Consider the following 12,670-nt stretch of genomic DNA (forward strand, 5'->3'; position numbering starts at 1 on the left):
AACCATGATTTCAGTGAATCCGTACTCCAACAATCGAATTTTGTGGCTTCATCTTCTGAGAAGAAACAAGGAAAAAAGCCATACTCATTTAAAGAAGCAAAGGATACCAAGATGATGAAGGAGTTAACTGACACCCTGAAGTATGTGTTCAATCAATAGGAAAAGCGTTTAGATGCTTTTGCTCAAGCTATGGTAAAGACTTGTGAGGAAAAAAAAAAGGCTAGTGATATGCTTAGCGAGCTTGGGTTCACCGATGATGAAATTATTTCTGTTGCACTCAAGTTCTCCTAATTTCCATATACATTATAGTCCTGTTTCATGTGGTCGAGTGCTTCTTTGGGAGTTTTTAGAGGTTGAGTTAGCAACCTTTTCACCAATTTACTTGTTACCCAAGCTCTATCAACCATGTTACTGCTCAAATTCCTACCACAGTTGTGCTCTCCAATGAATGTCTTGATTTGGAAACACAGACTCTGACTATTATGAGAGCAAAACACCAGCCATGGACAACCCTCCTCAGCACACCTTATTCTAATCCTCTTCGACCCATTCTTCAAATACATCATCTCTTTACCCTCATAGACAAAGTAGTCCTTAAGTGCTTGCTTGAACATTGCCATGGTCTCAAATTGTTGTCCTACCTGAAACTGAACCTCACCATACTCGGCATCCTCATTGAAGTCAGGATATCTTGCCTTATGCTCTTCATCTGAACCGGATATTGGAGATTTAAATGCCTCAGACTCATATTGATATGGCTTATCTAGGTCTGGGTCCAATTCCTCATCCACTAAATCTGAATTGGGCTTATCCCTTGCCTCATTAGTTGGGTCAACCTCACCTGGCCCATTACCTTGTTCTCCACTATGCCTACTGTTTGGCACATTGTCTCCTTCTTGTTGGGATAGAACATGTTTTCTTTTTCTTCCAACATACCTTTTTTCCTTCTTCTTCTTAGTCCTAGGAGACATGTCCTTATAATCACCTCTACCAGGTGGCGCATTCTTCTTCTGCTTAGGTGTTTCTTGTCTAACACAACTCTTCTTCTTAGTACACTTTTGTCTAGCATCCATTGTCTCTTTCATCCTCACACTAGGTTGCTTCTTCCTCACACTCTTCCTCTTTACATTAACTTCCTCATCACTACTACTTCTATCAGATTCGAATTCAGGTAGGGGATTTGTAAGGTTTGTCTTCAGTGGTCTCATATCCATCATCAGAAGAAGAAGAATCAACCTCAACAACATCTGGCCTATATACTGGTTGACTAACATCATGCTCAAAATAAATAACTAGAAAATCTCACTCCACATTCTCCATCTTTTTATCACACATTTCATTGATCCCCTTATCTCCCATGAGAACATGTAACCCAAACTCTAAATCAGGGGCACTGCCATCATACCAATACATCTGTTTGTAGCTTGTATACTCTAAACCCTTGAACATTTCCTCCAAATCCTTGAAATTAACATAATCTATGTCTAATGGAGGAAATGTCTCAACACTTCCGTCGTGGTAATATAATACACCATCTTCATCCCATTCAAACCAAACCCCCATGGTGAAAAACAGGAACTATTTCATACGACATCTATTAGAACAACAATGTGCAACAATTAGAACTTAAATAACGACTTTCATCATATTTTAATCGTTAACACAATAATTTTTAGAACATGCATGAGATGATCACTAAGCGAAATCATCATTAACAAAAACCACATTCAGCAAAAAAATTTGGAGCAACACCAACTAACGAAGCTGCAAAATCAGATAGCGACACTAACCTTAGTAGCGTCGTCAGTTCCTCCGTCTGCAACACCATCACCACCTCCCTGTTGGAAGTCTCTGTCAGCTTGCCTTGGAAGGAAACGTTTCGTTTTCTTAGGTTTTCTTCGTAATTTTGAGTAGAGAACGAGGGTGATATATGGTTGTTGAAGTGTGCACAAGGGGGAGAATGGGATTTCACATAAACATGCAAAAAGGAATCCAAGCAAAACGACGTCGCTTTGCTGACTGTACAGGGGCTTAATGGTCCCAATCAACACATACCATTCCACGTATGATGTGCCAAGGCTATGTCACGGTATGCACGTTACATCTCAGCGTTTTCCGACGACTATGAACGGAGAAACCAACGAAAGGGTTTATTGGTATCACGGAATATATGGATAGGGGCTAATCTAATATTTTATAAAGGTTAGGGGGCGTATAGTCAAATTTAAAAAAGGACAGGGGCTGAAAAGGGTATTTACTCTATTATTAAATACTAATAATTCTATTTTCCTTTTTTTAAAAACATTTCAAATAAAATTAAAATTAGTAAAAATATATACTAAGAATTAATAATATCAATTCTGTTTTTTAAATAAATAATTAAAATACTAAAAAATATTCAATTTTATTATTACATATTTCAAACAAAACTAAAATAACTAAACTAATCTTTAATACTAATCAAGGCTAATATATTTTAATAAATTTTTCAAACCTAAACCACTAAAAAACATATACTAACAATTATTTATTAAACAAATAAATCTGTTGTTGAAAAAATATTTTAAATAAAACTAAAATTACTAAAATATATACTAATAATTAATTAATAATATATCCTAACAAGAATTAACTAAGACTAACACTAATACTACTATACAACTGCAACAACAAAAAATATATTTTTTATTACTTCTTATTAACTAACAAGTATTTTATTTATTTAGTATTAAAACAACAACATAATAATATTAAAAAATTATAAACCATGTTCTTTTATATTGTTTTCAGTTTAAAATAAATTATCTATCTATTAATATATAATAAGAATGTAGTACATGGTCCTTTGATCAACAAGTGGTACGTTCTATGTTTGATAAGTGTTTATCTTAATTGCATGACAAGTGTCAAAAAAACAATGAATCACAAGAGTACAAGAGTATTGCATCACAGAGCAAAAGCAATGGGGCGGGAATTTGAATCAAATTCAAATTCAAATCTATTTTGTTCCAGCTATGCTCTTAGCCTCTTATATATCTTAATTTGTTCACATTTGTCATACGCAAATTTAAAAACTGAGATGTCAACAAATTTTTTAACGAGAAGAGAACACGATGGTGAAGAGAAAAAGCACGACGGAAGAAGGAGAAGAGGGTGGCGACGAGGGCAGTGCCGCAGCGGTCACAAAGAAGGAGGCTAGATCGATAGAGAAAGGAAGAGGAATGAGGCGACGGCGGTGACGGAGGCCATCACTGCTGTTGGATGCGTAGAACTGCATCCACCGCAGAACGGCGTCGCAGACGTTCCTTCGCTGGCAGGTGCTGCAAATGAAGCATGGTTTATTCTCTCCGTCACATGCTTTTTTTATTGTTTGATTTATTTTTTTACATTGTTTTTTTTTTAATTATTGAAATGCAGCTTCTTGAGAAAAATGTTAACGAAGTTTATACTAGCGTTAATAGATTTTCTCACATTGTTGATGATTTTGTTTGAATTCCTTCTTTTTTTTTGTTTTGTTGATATAAGCTTCAGGTTTCCATTAGTTTGGCCTATGACTCGGTTTTTAATAAACTAGAAATTGTAAATTGTAAAGAGGATACTCATACACATGATTGATCGATGGTGAGGAATCGGCGCCAGAGATGGTAATGCGAAGCGCGACGCTGACGCACACTAAGTATGTAGCAGCGATGGCCCAACCCCCACCGTTCTGAATCGGACAGCTTTGCCCAGTAAAGGCCAAGTCGTGCAGTGGCTCACTTCACCCCAAATGACTTCAAGCTTAAATACGGTGAGATTGGTTAAGTTTCTCTGCTCAATGTTTTTCACTGATCTTTTTATGTTTCTGGTGTGTATGGCCAGTTAAAGATTGTCATCTTGGTTTAATAAATTATTTTTATTCTGAACAATTGTGTTTTTTAGAGCAAAAACATTTCGGTGGCTGGTGATGCAGAGAACTGTCTTCCTTAGTTATTATAGTTTTAGTGTGTTTGTGTATCTGATTTTTATTTTCTGTTTTATTTTCAGATACATTATAGCTGCACAACTTATGGTGAAGTATGGAGGGCTAAGTAAAGATGGTGAATTCAAAAATAATGATATTGAGACCAGGATCTAATACTGTGGAGTTTCCAATTAATAAGGTGTGTCTCATGCATTATTGTTCTCCTTTTTTTTCTAGATTTAGTTTTTTCATTTATAACATCAGAGTCCAAAGCATTGTATCATTAGAATACGTAACATCCGTTGACCTAGGTGGATCTGTTGGACCTATCAAAAAAGTAAAAGCTTGCAATCTTCTTGAAACTTTAATTTGTATAATGCAATGGCAATCCATGATGTGATAATAGGTCCTTAGAATAGAATATATATAGTCTGTCATCATCTATGTTCTTTTATCCTCCTTGCTTTTTCCAAATGCATGGATCCAGAGACCATAGGGGTAAACCAAAAGAGGGAAAGATAATTATTAGTGGGAAGATTCATTTCTCTTGAATGGCACTAGAAAAATGTAGTTGATCTGATTTGTGCTAATTCCAAATCAATTAAGAACTGATACTCTTCAGTTGTAATTTTTTTACAACTTACAGCTAGGCAAATGCAAAGTTATTTTATGAGAAGCAGGTGCTTAGCACAGTATGCCCACAAGATGCAAAAGTTACAACTCAATTTCCCAAGGTTAGTTCTTAATGTCTATTTTGTTATGTGTAACATCTATTGTCTTTTCACTTGATTTTGTTATGTGCTAAATTTCATTATTTTGTAGCATGAAGTATGAGAATTCTTTTTCCGTTGCAGTTGGGAGAGCAATTGGCAAAAAAAAAAAGAACAAAAGATAGCGCCAGATGATCCGGAGCTGTTTCCGTTGAGCAGTGGAGATGAAAAACAATAAGTCAGAGGTGGCGATGGTTGTGGATGCAGCGGAGACGAAGAACAGTGGCAGCAATGAGTTGTGAGTTGTATTGCTCCTGTTATTGAAGAAGGAGCAGCTAGCGGCAAGTTGACCATACTGGTGAAAAGAACGCCGAGATCTCTGTCGTCCGCCATGTTGCAGAGATAATTTACTCTCTAAAGGTTAGAATACTCACGTAAATAAAACTTATGAAGTATTTCTTTGACCATTAAACTTCATCGAAAAATTGAGTTTCATAGATTTGAAAAACAAGAACACACTTCTTGAAAGGATATCATACGTGAATGATTCTCAGAAGAAGGGTTTGATTTGATAGGGTATTATGTGTCAATGTGTGTATGATTCTATTTTTTTTAATATTTTTGGTTTTTTATTTCTGTAAATTTGTTTTCAAATTCACTTTGTGCTTCTCATAAATAGAATAGGAAAAGTGAAGCCTAATATACTACTGGATGGAGTGAGGGCAGTAATTTCAAGTAAAAAAATCTTATTGGTGGAGAGAACATTGCAGAAAAGACATTATTTGGCATTGAACTTTTGTTTGTTGAAGATATTGCTTTTGTGATAAGTTCATTACTTTCTTAAATCAACAATGTGTGAGCTTCTTTTTCAATTCTTTGAACATTGATACATCAGAAGTTTCATTTTTATCATTGTCCAATTCCGTAGGTTGCAAATTATTTCCTTGAAAGATCTAGCATTCTTGAAGTTCCTCCATTTCTTTATCCAGAATATATTGGTGATGTATCGAAAGGAATGGCGGCATATGGCAAGATTATTTTTAAAGAGGTACCATTCAAGTTTTCTTCATGTTGAAAGGGTTAGATTGATTTCATTATCATCTCCATTTAAAATTAGATGTATCCTATAAAGATAATTACATTACATTTACTCTTCAAATTGAGAATCATAGTGTTACTCCCCGTACTCTCAAGAGACACTTACCTTAAAATATTTCTTAAAAAAATTAAAAAAAATCTCCAACTAAATAGTTCTTTTTTCTCTTTATACATGTATACATATGCAATGAATTAATTACATATTGGTGTTTGCAAAGAATCATTTATTAATAGATTTTTGTAAAGTTATCATAAAGCATTCCAATAAGCAATAATATTGGTGTTTCTTAAGGTCTTTTATTGATTTTCTTTAATAAGCATTTCATGCTTTGTTCTATCTGTGTGTAATCCTAAAATTATTATAGAAAAATTTGACTAAAGGAAACTCATACATATTTCTATTGTTCAATCTGAAATTTTGATTTAATAGCTTCTTTTTTTAGATTTATACGTGGTAGGGTTGTGGAAACTTCATGATGATTTGGAGAAAGAAGGCTTTATCTTTGTTTAACCAAATGATTTAGTGTGTTTGTTGTTGCTTACCGCTTTTGTTGTTGGGTGCAGTGATCTTCAAGACAAGTATATAGGCTAATTAATCAACAAGTAAGCTAAATTATATGTCCAATTCAGTTCTTGCTATGTGATTGTTGATTTCATATCTATCAATTTAGAATTTTTTATATAAAATTTGGATTTTTTGTTAAGAAAAGGTATATAAAATTAATTATATATCTGATAAAATTTACGGTATTTTTTTAAAGAAAAACCAATTGGGTGTTCATTATGTGAATGCAAATTAAAATTTCAAAGACCTATAATTTGCTTATCCATTTTTATAATAATTTGGTCAAAGTTATTCTATAAAATAGATAGAAAAATACGCCAAGCATATTGTTATGATTTTTATTGAACATTACAATTCCTTTTCAAAAATCAATTGAGTTTTCCAAAATTTATTTAGTGTTTTTATGCTTAAAATATTCTTTGAAATATTTATAAATTTTACATTTTTAGCAAACAAGAAGAGAACAAGTAGAAGTTTTTTAAAATAATTGAATACATTAAAATCATATTCATCAAAGAAAGGGATATTGATTTTGGTGCTTTAAACTTGAGAATATGCATAAACTAATAAGTTTTTATCATTAACATTACTTTTTGTTATTGTTGCAATATATGTCTAGACCCCTGGAGTTCTAGACAGTTTACAATTGGCAAAGGTGGTTGAAATGGATTAGCATGGTATATTGTTGAAATTAGAAAAGCTAACATTGTTAAGTATGAGCTGGACAAGGTAAGTTGACTTTTAAAGGTGTGGTTCACATATTTTATTTCAGAAAAAGTATCAATTCTATTGGCTTTTATATTTTTTAAAATTCATTTTTAATGTCATATAGGTATTCTGTTTAGATGGAGGGAGACTATGAAAAATATCATCAACAAACATTGTAAGTTTCAATTGAAGTTATTCAATTATAATATGATACAATTATACCTGTTTTTTTTGTTCTTTTTGTTAGAATATAATTATATTCTAACACATTTCATCATTTGTGTTGCATATGGAGCTCCCTAAATGTTACATTGTTGCAAACTTTTATGCATTTTTTGTGGTGAATCATGAGACATTTATATGGAACATGTGTTTTTCTTTAAACAAAAATATATTATACTTAATATTTGCCACCATATTCTTCTTTGCCATTGGGTTAGTGTTAGTTGTTGCCTTTTTTTATGGGATCAAAATTTATATCCTCTGTTTGATACTAATTATATCTAAATGAAAGATCAATCTGTAGTTTATTACTTTTATTCGAGAAAATAAAAAATCAGAAAAAAATTATATAATCCAATTTGGTCTTTGATTTTATTTTTCTTGGAAGATCAATTTGTAGTTTACTTTACTATTTTAATTAATTCGCAAAATTTTTATTTGAATATTTTTAAAAAATTATTTGTTTATCTACTTCTCTTTTTCTATTTCTTTTTTCTAATTTTTACAGGAAATTTTATCTCTTAGTGACATAATGGTGGTCATTTGTTACAAATGAATGTGCCTTCAAGAATTAGCCGCTAAGAGGGAGAGAGAATTCTTCAAACATTTCAAAAGATGAATTTGTAAATTATGAAGTTCTTCATTGGTTCATATTAGTGCTTTTTTGTTTTAGTGGGATACTCTTTGGCCTTTTCAACTATAGATCACTGACAAATAAATAGTTGGCAACTATAGGAAAATGGGAGTAAATAACTTTTGATTGAAAGTAGTTTGTATCTTTTTTATAGTGGAAATTGAAAAAGAAATTGAAGTTGAGAAAGAGAATTATCTTAATTTAATCCAAATAACAAAGTTGATCTGATAATTAATTTTGGTAGGGAGTGTTCTAACACCAATGACATCTCTTGAGGCTTGGCAAGGGTTGGTTATTGTTGTTGGAACTACAGTTGAATTGCTTGAAATTGCTGAAAAGTAAGAACATCTCTCATTTGCAAAAGCCACCCCACCAATTTTTACATTGTGAAAAGATTTATTTGTTTAGGTCATGGTCAAAGAGGAATAGAGGGAACTGGGAGAGATACAGTTCACTAAGAAATTGAAGGCATTGACGGATCCTTTGGAAAGATGGCAGAGAGCTAATTTTGGGGACATGGACAAGAAAATTATGAAGTTTGAGGAAGAGATCAAGAAGTTAGATGACATGGTGGGCGACGGAGTTTATGATGGAACAGTGGAGGCAAGAAGAAAGGCTTTAGTTGTGTGCTATGAGAAATGGTATGTGAGGAAAAAACTACATTGGAAGCAGATGTCGAGGTCTAGGCATGCGAGGGACATGGATAAAAATACAAGATACTTCCACAACTTAGCTTCTGCAAGAAGGAGGAATAATAGGATTGATGCACTTGTCATTAATGGACGTTTGATAAGGAATCAAGCTAGGATCAAGATAGCCATCAACGAGTTCTACAAAAGATTATATCATCAAGAGAAGTCTCCGTTGGTGGGATTCAAAGATGGTCTGATGGATGTGATCAGTGAGGAGGATGCTAAGGCTTTAGAGGTACTACCGACGGCTCAGGAGGTTAGAGAGGCAGTGTGGGATTGTGAATCATCCAAGGCTCCAGGTTGCGATTGCTACAACATGAACTTCATAAAGAAGTGCTGGGATAAAATTGGCAATGAATTCACGGCAGCAGTATTGAATTTCTTCCAATGTTCAAAGCTACCGGCAGATGCTAATGTTACGTGGGTGGCGCTTGCCCCCAAGTTTACTGGTGCTAAGGAAATCAAAGACCTGCGACCAATTAGCATGGTGGGGTGTGTGTATAAGGTGATCTCGAAGTTGCTGGTGAGGAGAATGCGAGCAATTATGCCAGGGCTAGTAGGTGAGACACAGAGTGTTTTTGTCAAAGGTCGAAAGATTCATGATGGGACCCTTATCGCGTGTAAAACTGTCCAGTGGTTCAAGCTGAGGAAGAAGGAAGCAGCAATTATAAAATTTGATTTCCAGAAAGGATATGATAGAGTTAATTGGAGTTTTGTGGACCTTGTACTACAAAAGATGGGTTTTGGAAAAAAGGTGGAGGGGTTGGATAATGGAATGTGTCAGTACGTGTTCTATGTCAGTGCTGATTAACGGCTCGCCTTCTAAGCCTTTCAAGATGGAAAGAGGAATGCGACAAGGTGGTCTTTTGTCTCCTTTCTTATTTGTACTTGTGCTTGACGTGCTACATAGGATGATTGGGGAGGCTATCAGGAACGGTCGTATATCTCCGTTATTGGTAGGGAGAGATCATATAGAGTTGTCGCACCTTCAGTTTGCAGATGATACGATGTTGTTCTGCCCACCTGAGGAAGAGACCATCAAGAATTACAGGAGGCTGCTTCGTTGCTTTGAGTTGATGTCAGGATTAAGTATTAATTTTGATAAATCTAGCTTGATTCCTATTAATTTTAACGAGCAGTGGGTACAACGTATGTGTAGGGTGCTGGGCTGTAAGGATGCCACTCTTCGAGTAAAATACCTGGGTGTCCCGCTTGGAGCTAACCAGAGGTTGGTTAAGACTTGGAAGCCAATAATTGACAAAGTGGAGGAAAAGCTCAGTCTTTGGAAGGCCAAGGCCCTTAATAAAGCCGGCAAGTTAGTGCTTATCAAATCTGTGTTAAATAGCCTTCCTGTTTATTATTTGAGCTTATATAAGATGCTCAGGGCTGTTGCAGAAAATTTGATTTCCTTGCAGAGAAGATTTCTTTGGAGTAAGGAGGATGGGAGGAATGGTATGGCTATGGTTAAGTGGGAAGTGGTACAGGCTCCTAAAAGAGTTGGAGATGCTGTGGTCCGAAACACAACTCTTCTGTTTAAATGGTGGTGGCATTTTTCGAAGGAGGATTGTCCATTGTGGAAGAAGGTGGTTTGTTCCTATAATAACCTGGATCCAAATGTACCCCTGGCCAACCAAGAAATACCTGCTCGGGGGGGGGGGGAGGGGAGGGGGCGTGGAGGGATATTTGCCAGTTACAATTCACGAATCAAGAAGTGAGACAGAAGATGATCACTGGGTTGTCTATGGAGGTGGGGGATGGGAGAGGTACTCACTTTTGGGAAGATGTCTGGCTTTTTAGAAGTTCGTTGAAAGATCGCTTTCCAAGACTCTTCTCTGTTTCAAACCAAAAGGGATCAGTGATAGGGGATTGTGGATTTTGGGATGGGTTATAGTGGATATGGAACTTCCAATGGAGACGACAACTGTTCCAATGGGAGATAGATCTAGTGAACCAGTTACACGATGTATTAAGGCTGGTCAGGCTTGCACATGACAGAGAGGATAGGATTGTGTGGAAATATGATAAACATAGAATTTATTCAACTAACTCTTTTGTGCAGGTAATGCAGGTGGAAATGGTCCCGAAGGATATCACAAGTTACAGCTTTACTAAAACTATTTGGAAAGGACTAGTCCCGCCACGAGTGGAGTTGTTTGTTTGGTTTGCTTTGACTGGCAGGATCAGTACGAAGGAGAGACTGAGTTGGTTTGGGGCTATTAACCAACAAGATACCTTGTGTGTTTTCTGTAATGAAAGTATTAATTCTAGTCACCACTTGTTCCTTGGCTGTAGTTTTACTTGGCAGGTTTGGTGTGCGTGGTTATCGTATGTTGGTAGACAATGGTCTTGCCCAGGTACGTTGAAGGAGCATTTCTTAAGCTGGACAGAGATATCACAAAGGAAGGCGGAGTGCAAGCAATTGATGGTGTGCTTTTGTGCGATCACCTGGAACTTATGGCTGGAAAGGAATAGGAGGATCTTCCAAAACAAAGGAAAAGGAGTTGACGATATTATCAACATGTCCTTTCTGAGCTACAAGGAGTGGTTAGGTGTAGATCCCTTTTGTTGTTGATGGCAATGTCGGAGATAACAAAGGGATATATGTTATTGTAGGTTATAGGATTTGTCTCTTTGTCTGAGTTGTTTTATCCTTGTTTTTCTCTATGCTCCACTTTATGTGTCGAGCTCCTCTTTCAAAAAAAAAAGCTTTCAGATTCCCTCATATATATATATATATATATATATATATATATATATATATATATATATATATATAGTCGAGCTCCTCTTTCAAAAAAAAAAAGCTTTCGATTCCCTCATATATATATATATATATATATATATATATATATTTCATCTCTTATATACAACACAAGTGTGTTCGGTCTTTGTATTATTATGTTTAATTAGATTATATTAAGAAGTTTAGCCTTCATAACTAAAATATGATACCCTGTTTGGCTATGTTCAGTTTTCTTTATTTATTTGGTTCGCGTCAGGTTGTGCTTGAGATATGCCTTCTAAAAACTCATGTAGATATATTACCTAAATTTACTCATGGTTTTGGTTTTCAACTTCACACGGTATAATACTACTACATAAGCTAAGAATTTCCTTCAATATAGAAGAAACGTTTGCATAATCAATTTAACATTTTTGCTCTAGAATATATTTGCTACTAAAGTAATAATTTCTTACATGATTGTAGGCATAATTTTTCTTACATAATTTTTTGCATTCAAAGAAAATATACCGAGATAGTAATTAGTAGTGAATTGCTTTATATTATGACAGTTTCAAAGACATCATAGCCAGGGATAGTTTGCAGAAGCATTGTATTATGATTTGACATAGTATAACATTTTAATCATTACATGGATTAATGCTGATTTTAGAGGACTAATTGATAGAATACATACAAACTCTCTTTGTCAATTTTCAATTCTTCTGTGTTTCACTTTTTAAAATTGTCCATCATTTTAAATGGCAGTAATGGTGATGATAGAAAAGATGGTTTAATTTCTCTTAAGATATATACATAGATGATCGCTAAATATAATCTTAGTTGTCCATATTTATGAAAACACGATGCTCAATATGAAATTGTGATCTAATAGCTTTCTCTTTTTCATATTTATAAATGCGTAAGTTTTCTTTTGTGAAGCTACTTTTATTACTATAATGCAAAATTTTTAAGTGAACATTATACTTTTTCTTTTGGGCAGTAGTCTGTTTACAAACTCTAATTGCTTTGCATTCCAAGAGGACAGAATTGACCAGATTAGAACAAACACTATAGTTAACGTGAATAGTTTTGTCTAAATCAAGTATTGAATTTCAGGCAGAGAAGAAAGACTATCTGCCTGTGAGGATCTTGGAGCTAATGTTGTCGTCAATTATAAGACAGAAGACTCTGTTGCACGCTTAAAAAAAGAAACAAGAGCGAAAGGTATATTATTCTCTAAATTTTGTAATTAATTTGTGCAATAATTGAAGCATCTATCTCAGTTGCCACTGCCTGTATTGCTGCAGGTGTTAATGTCATTATGGATCGAAACTTAAACAGTAGAAGTATTGATAAAAGGATTTTCTTCATGG

The sequence above is a fragment of the Arachis hypogaea genome, chromosome 16 (genome assembly GCF_003086295.3).
Source record: "Arachis hypogaea cultivar Tifrunner chromosome 16, arahy.Tifrunner.gnm2.J5K5, whole genome shotgun sequence".
NCBI lineage: Eukaryota > Viridiplantae > Streptophyta > Magnoliopsida > Fabales > Fabaceae > Arachis > Arachis hypogaea.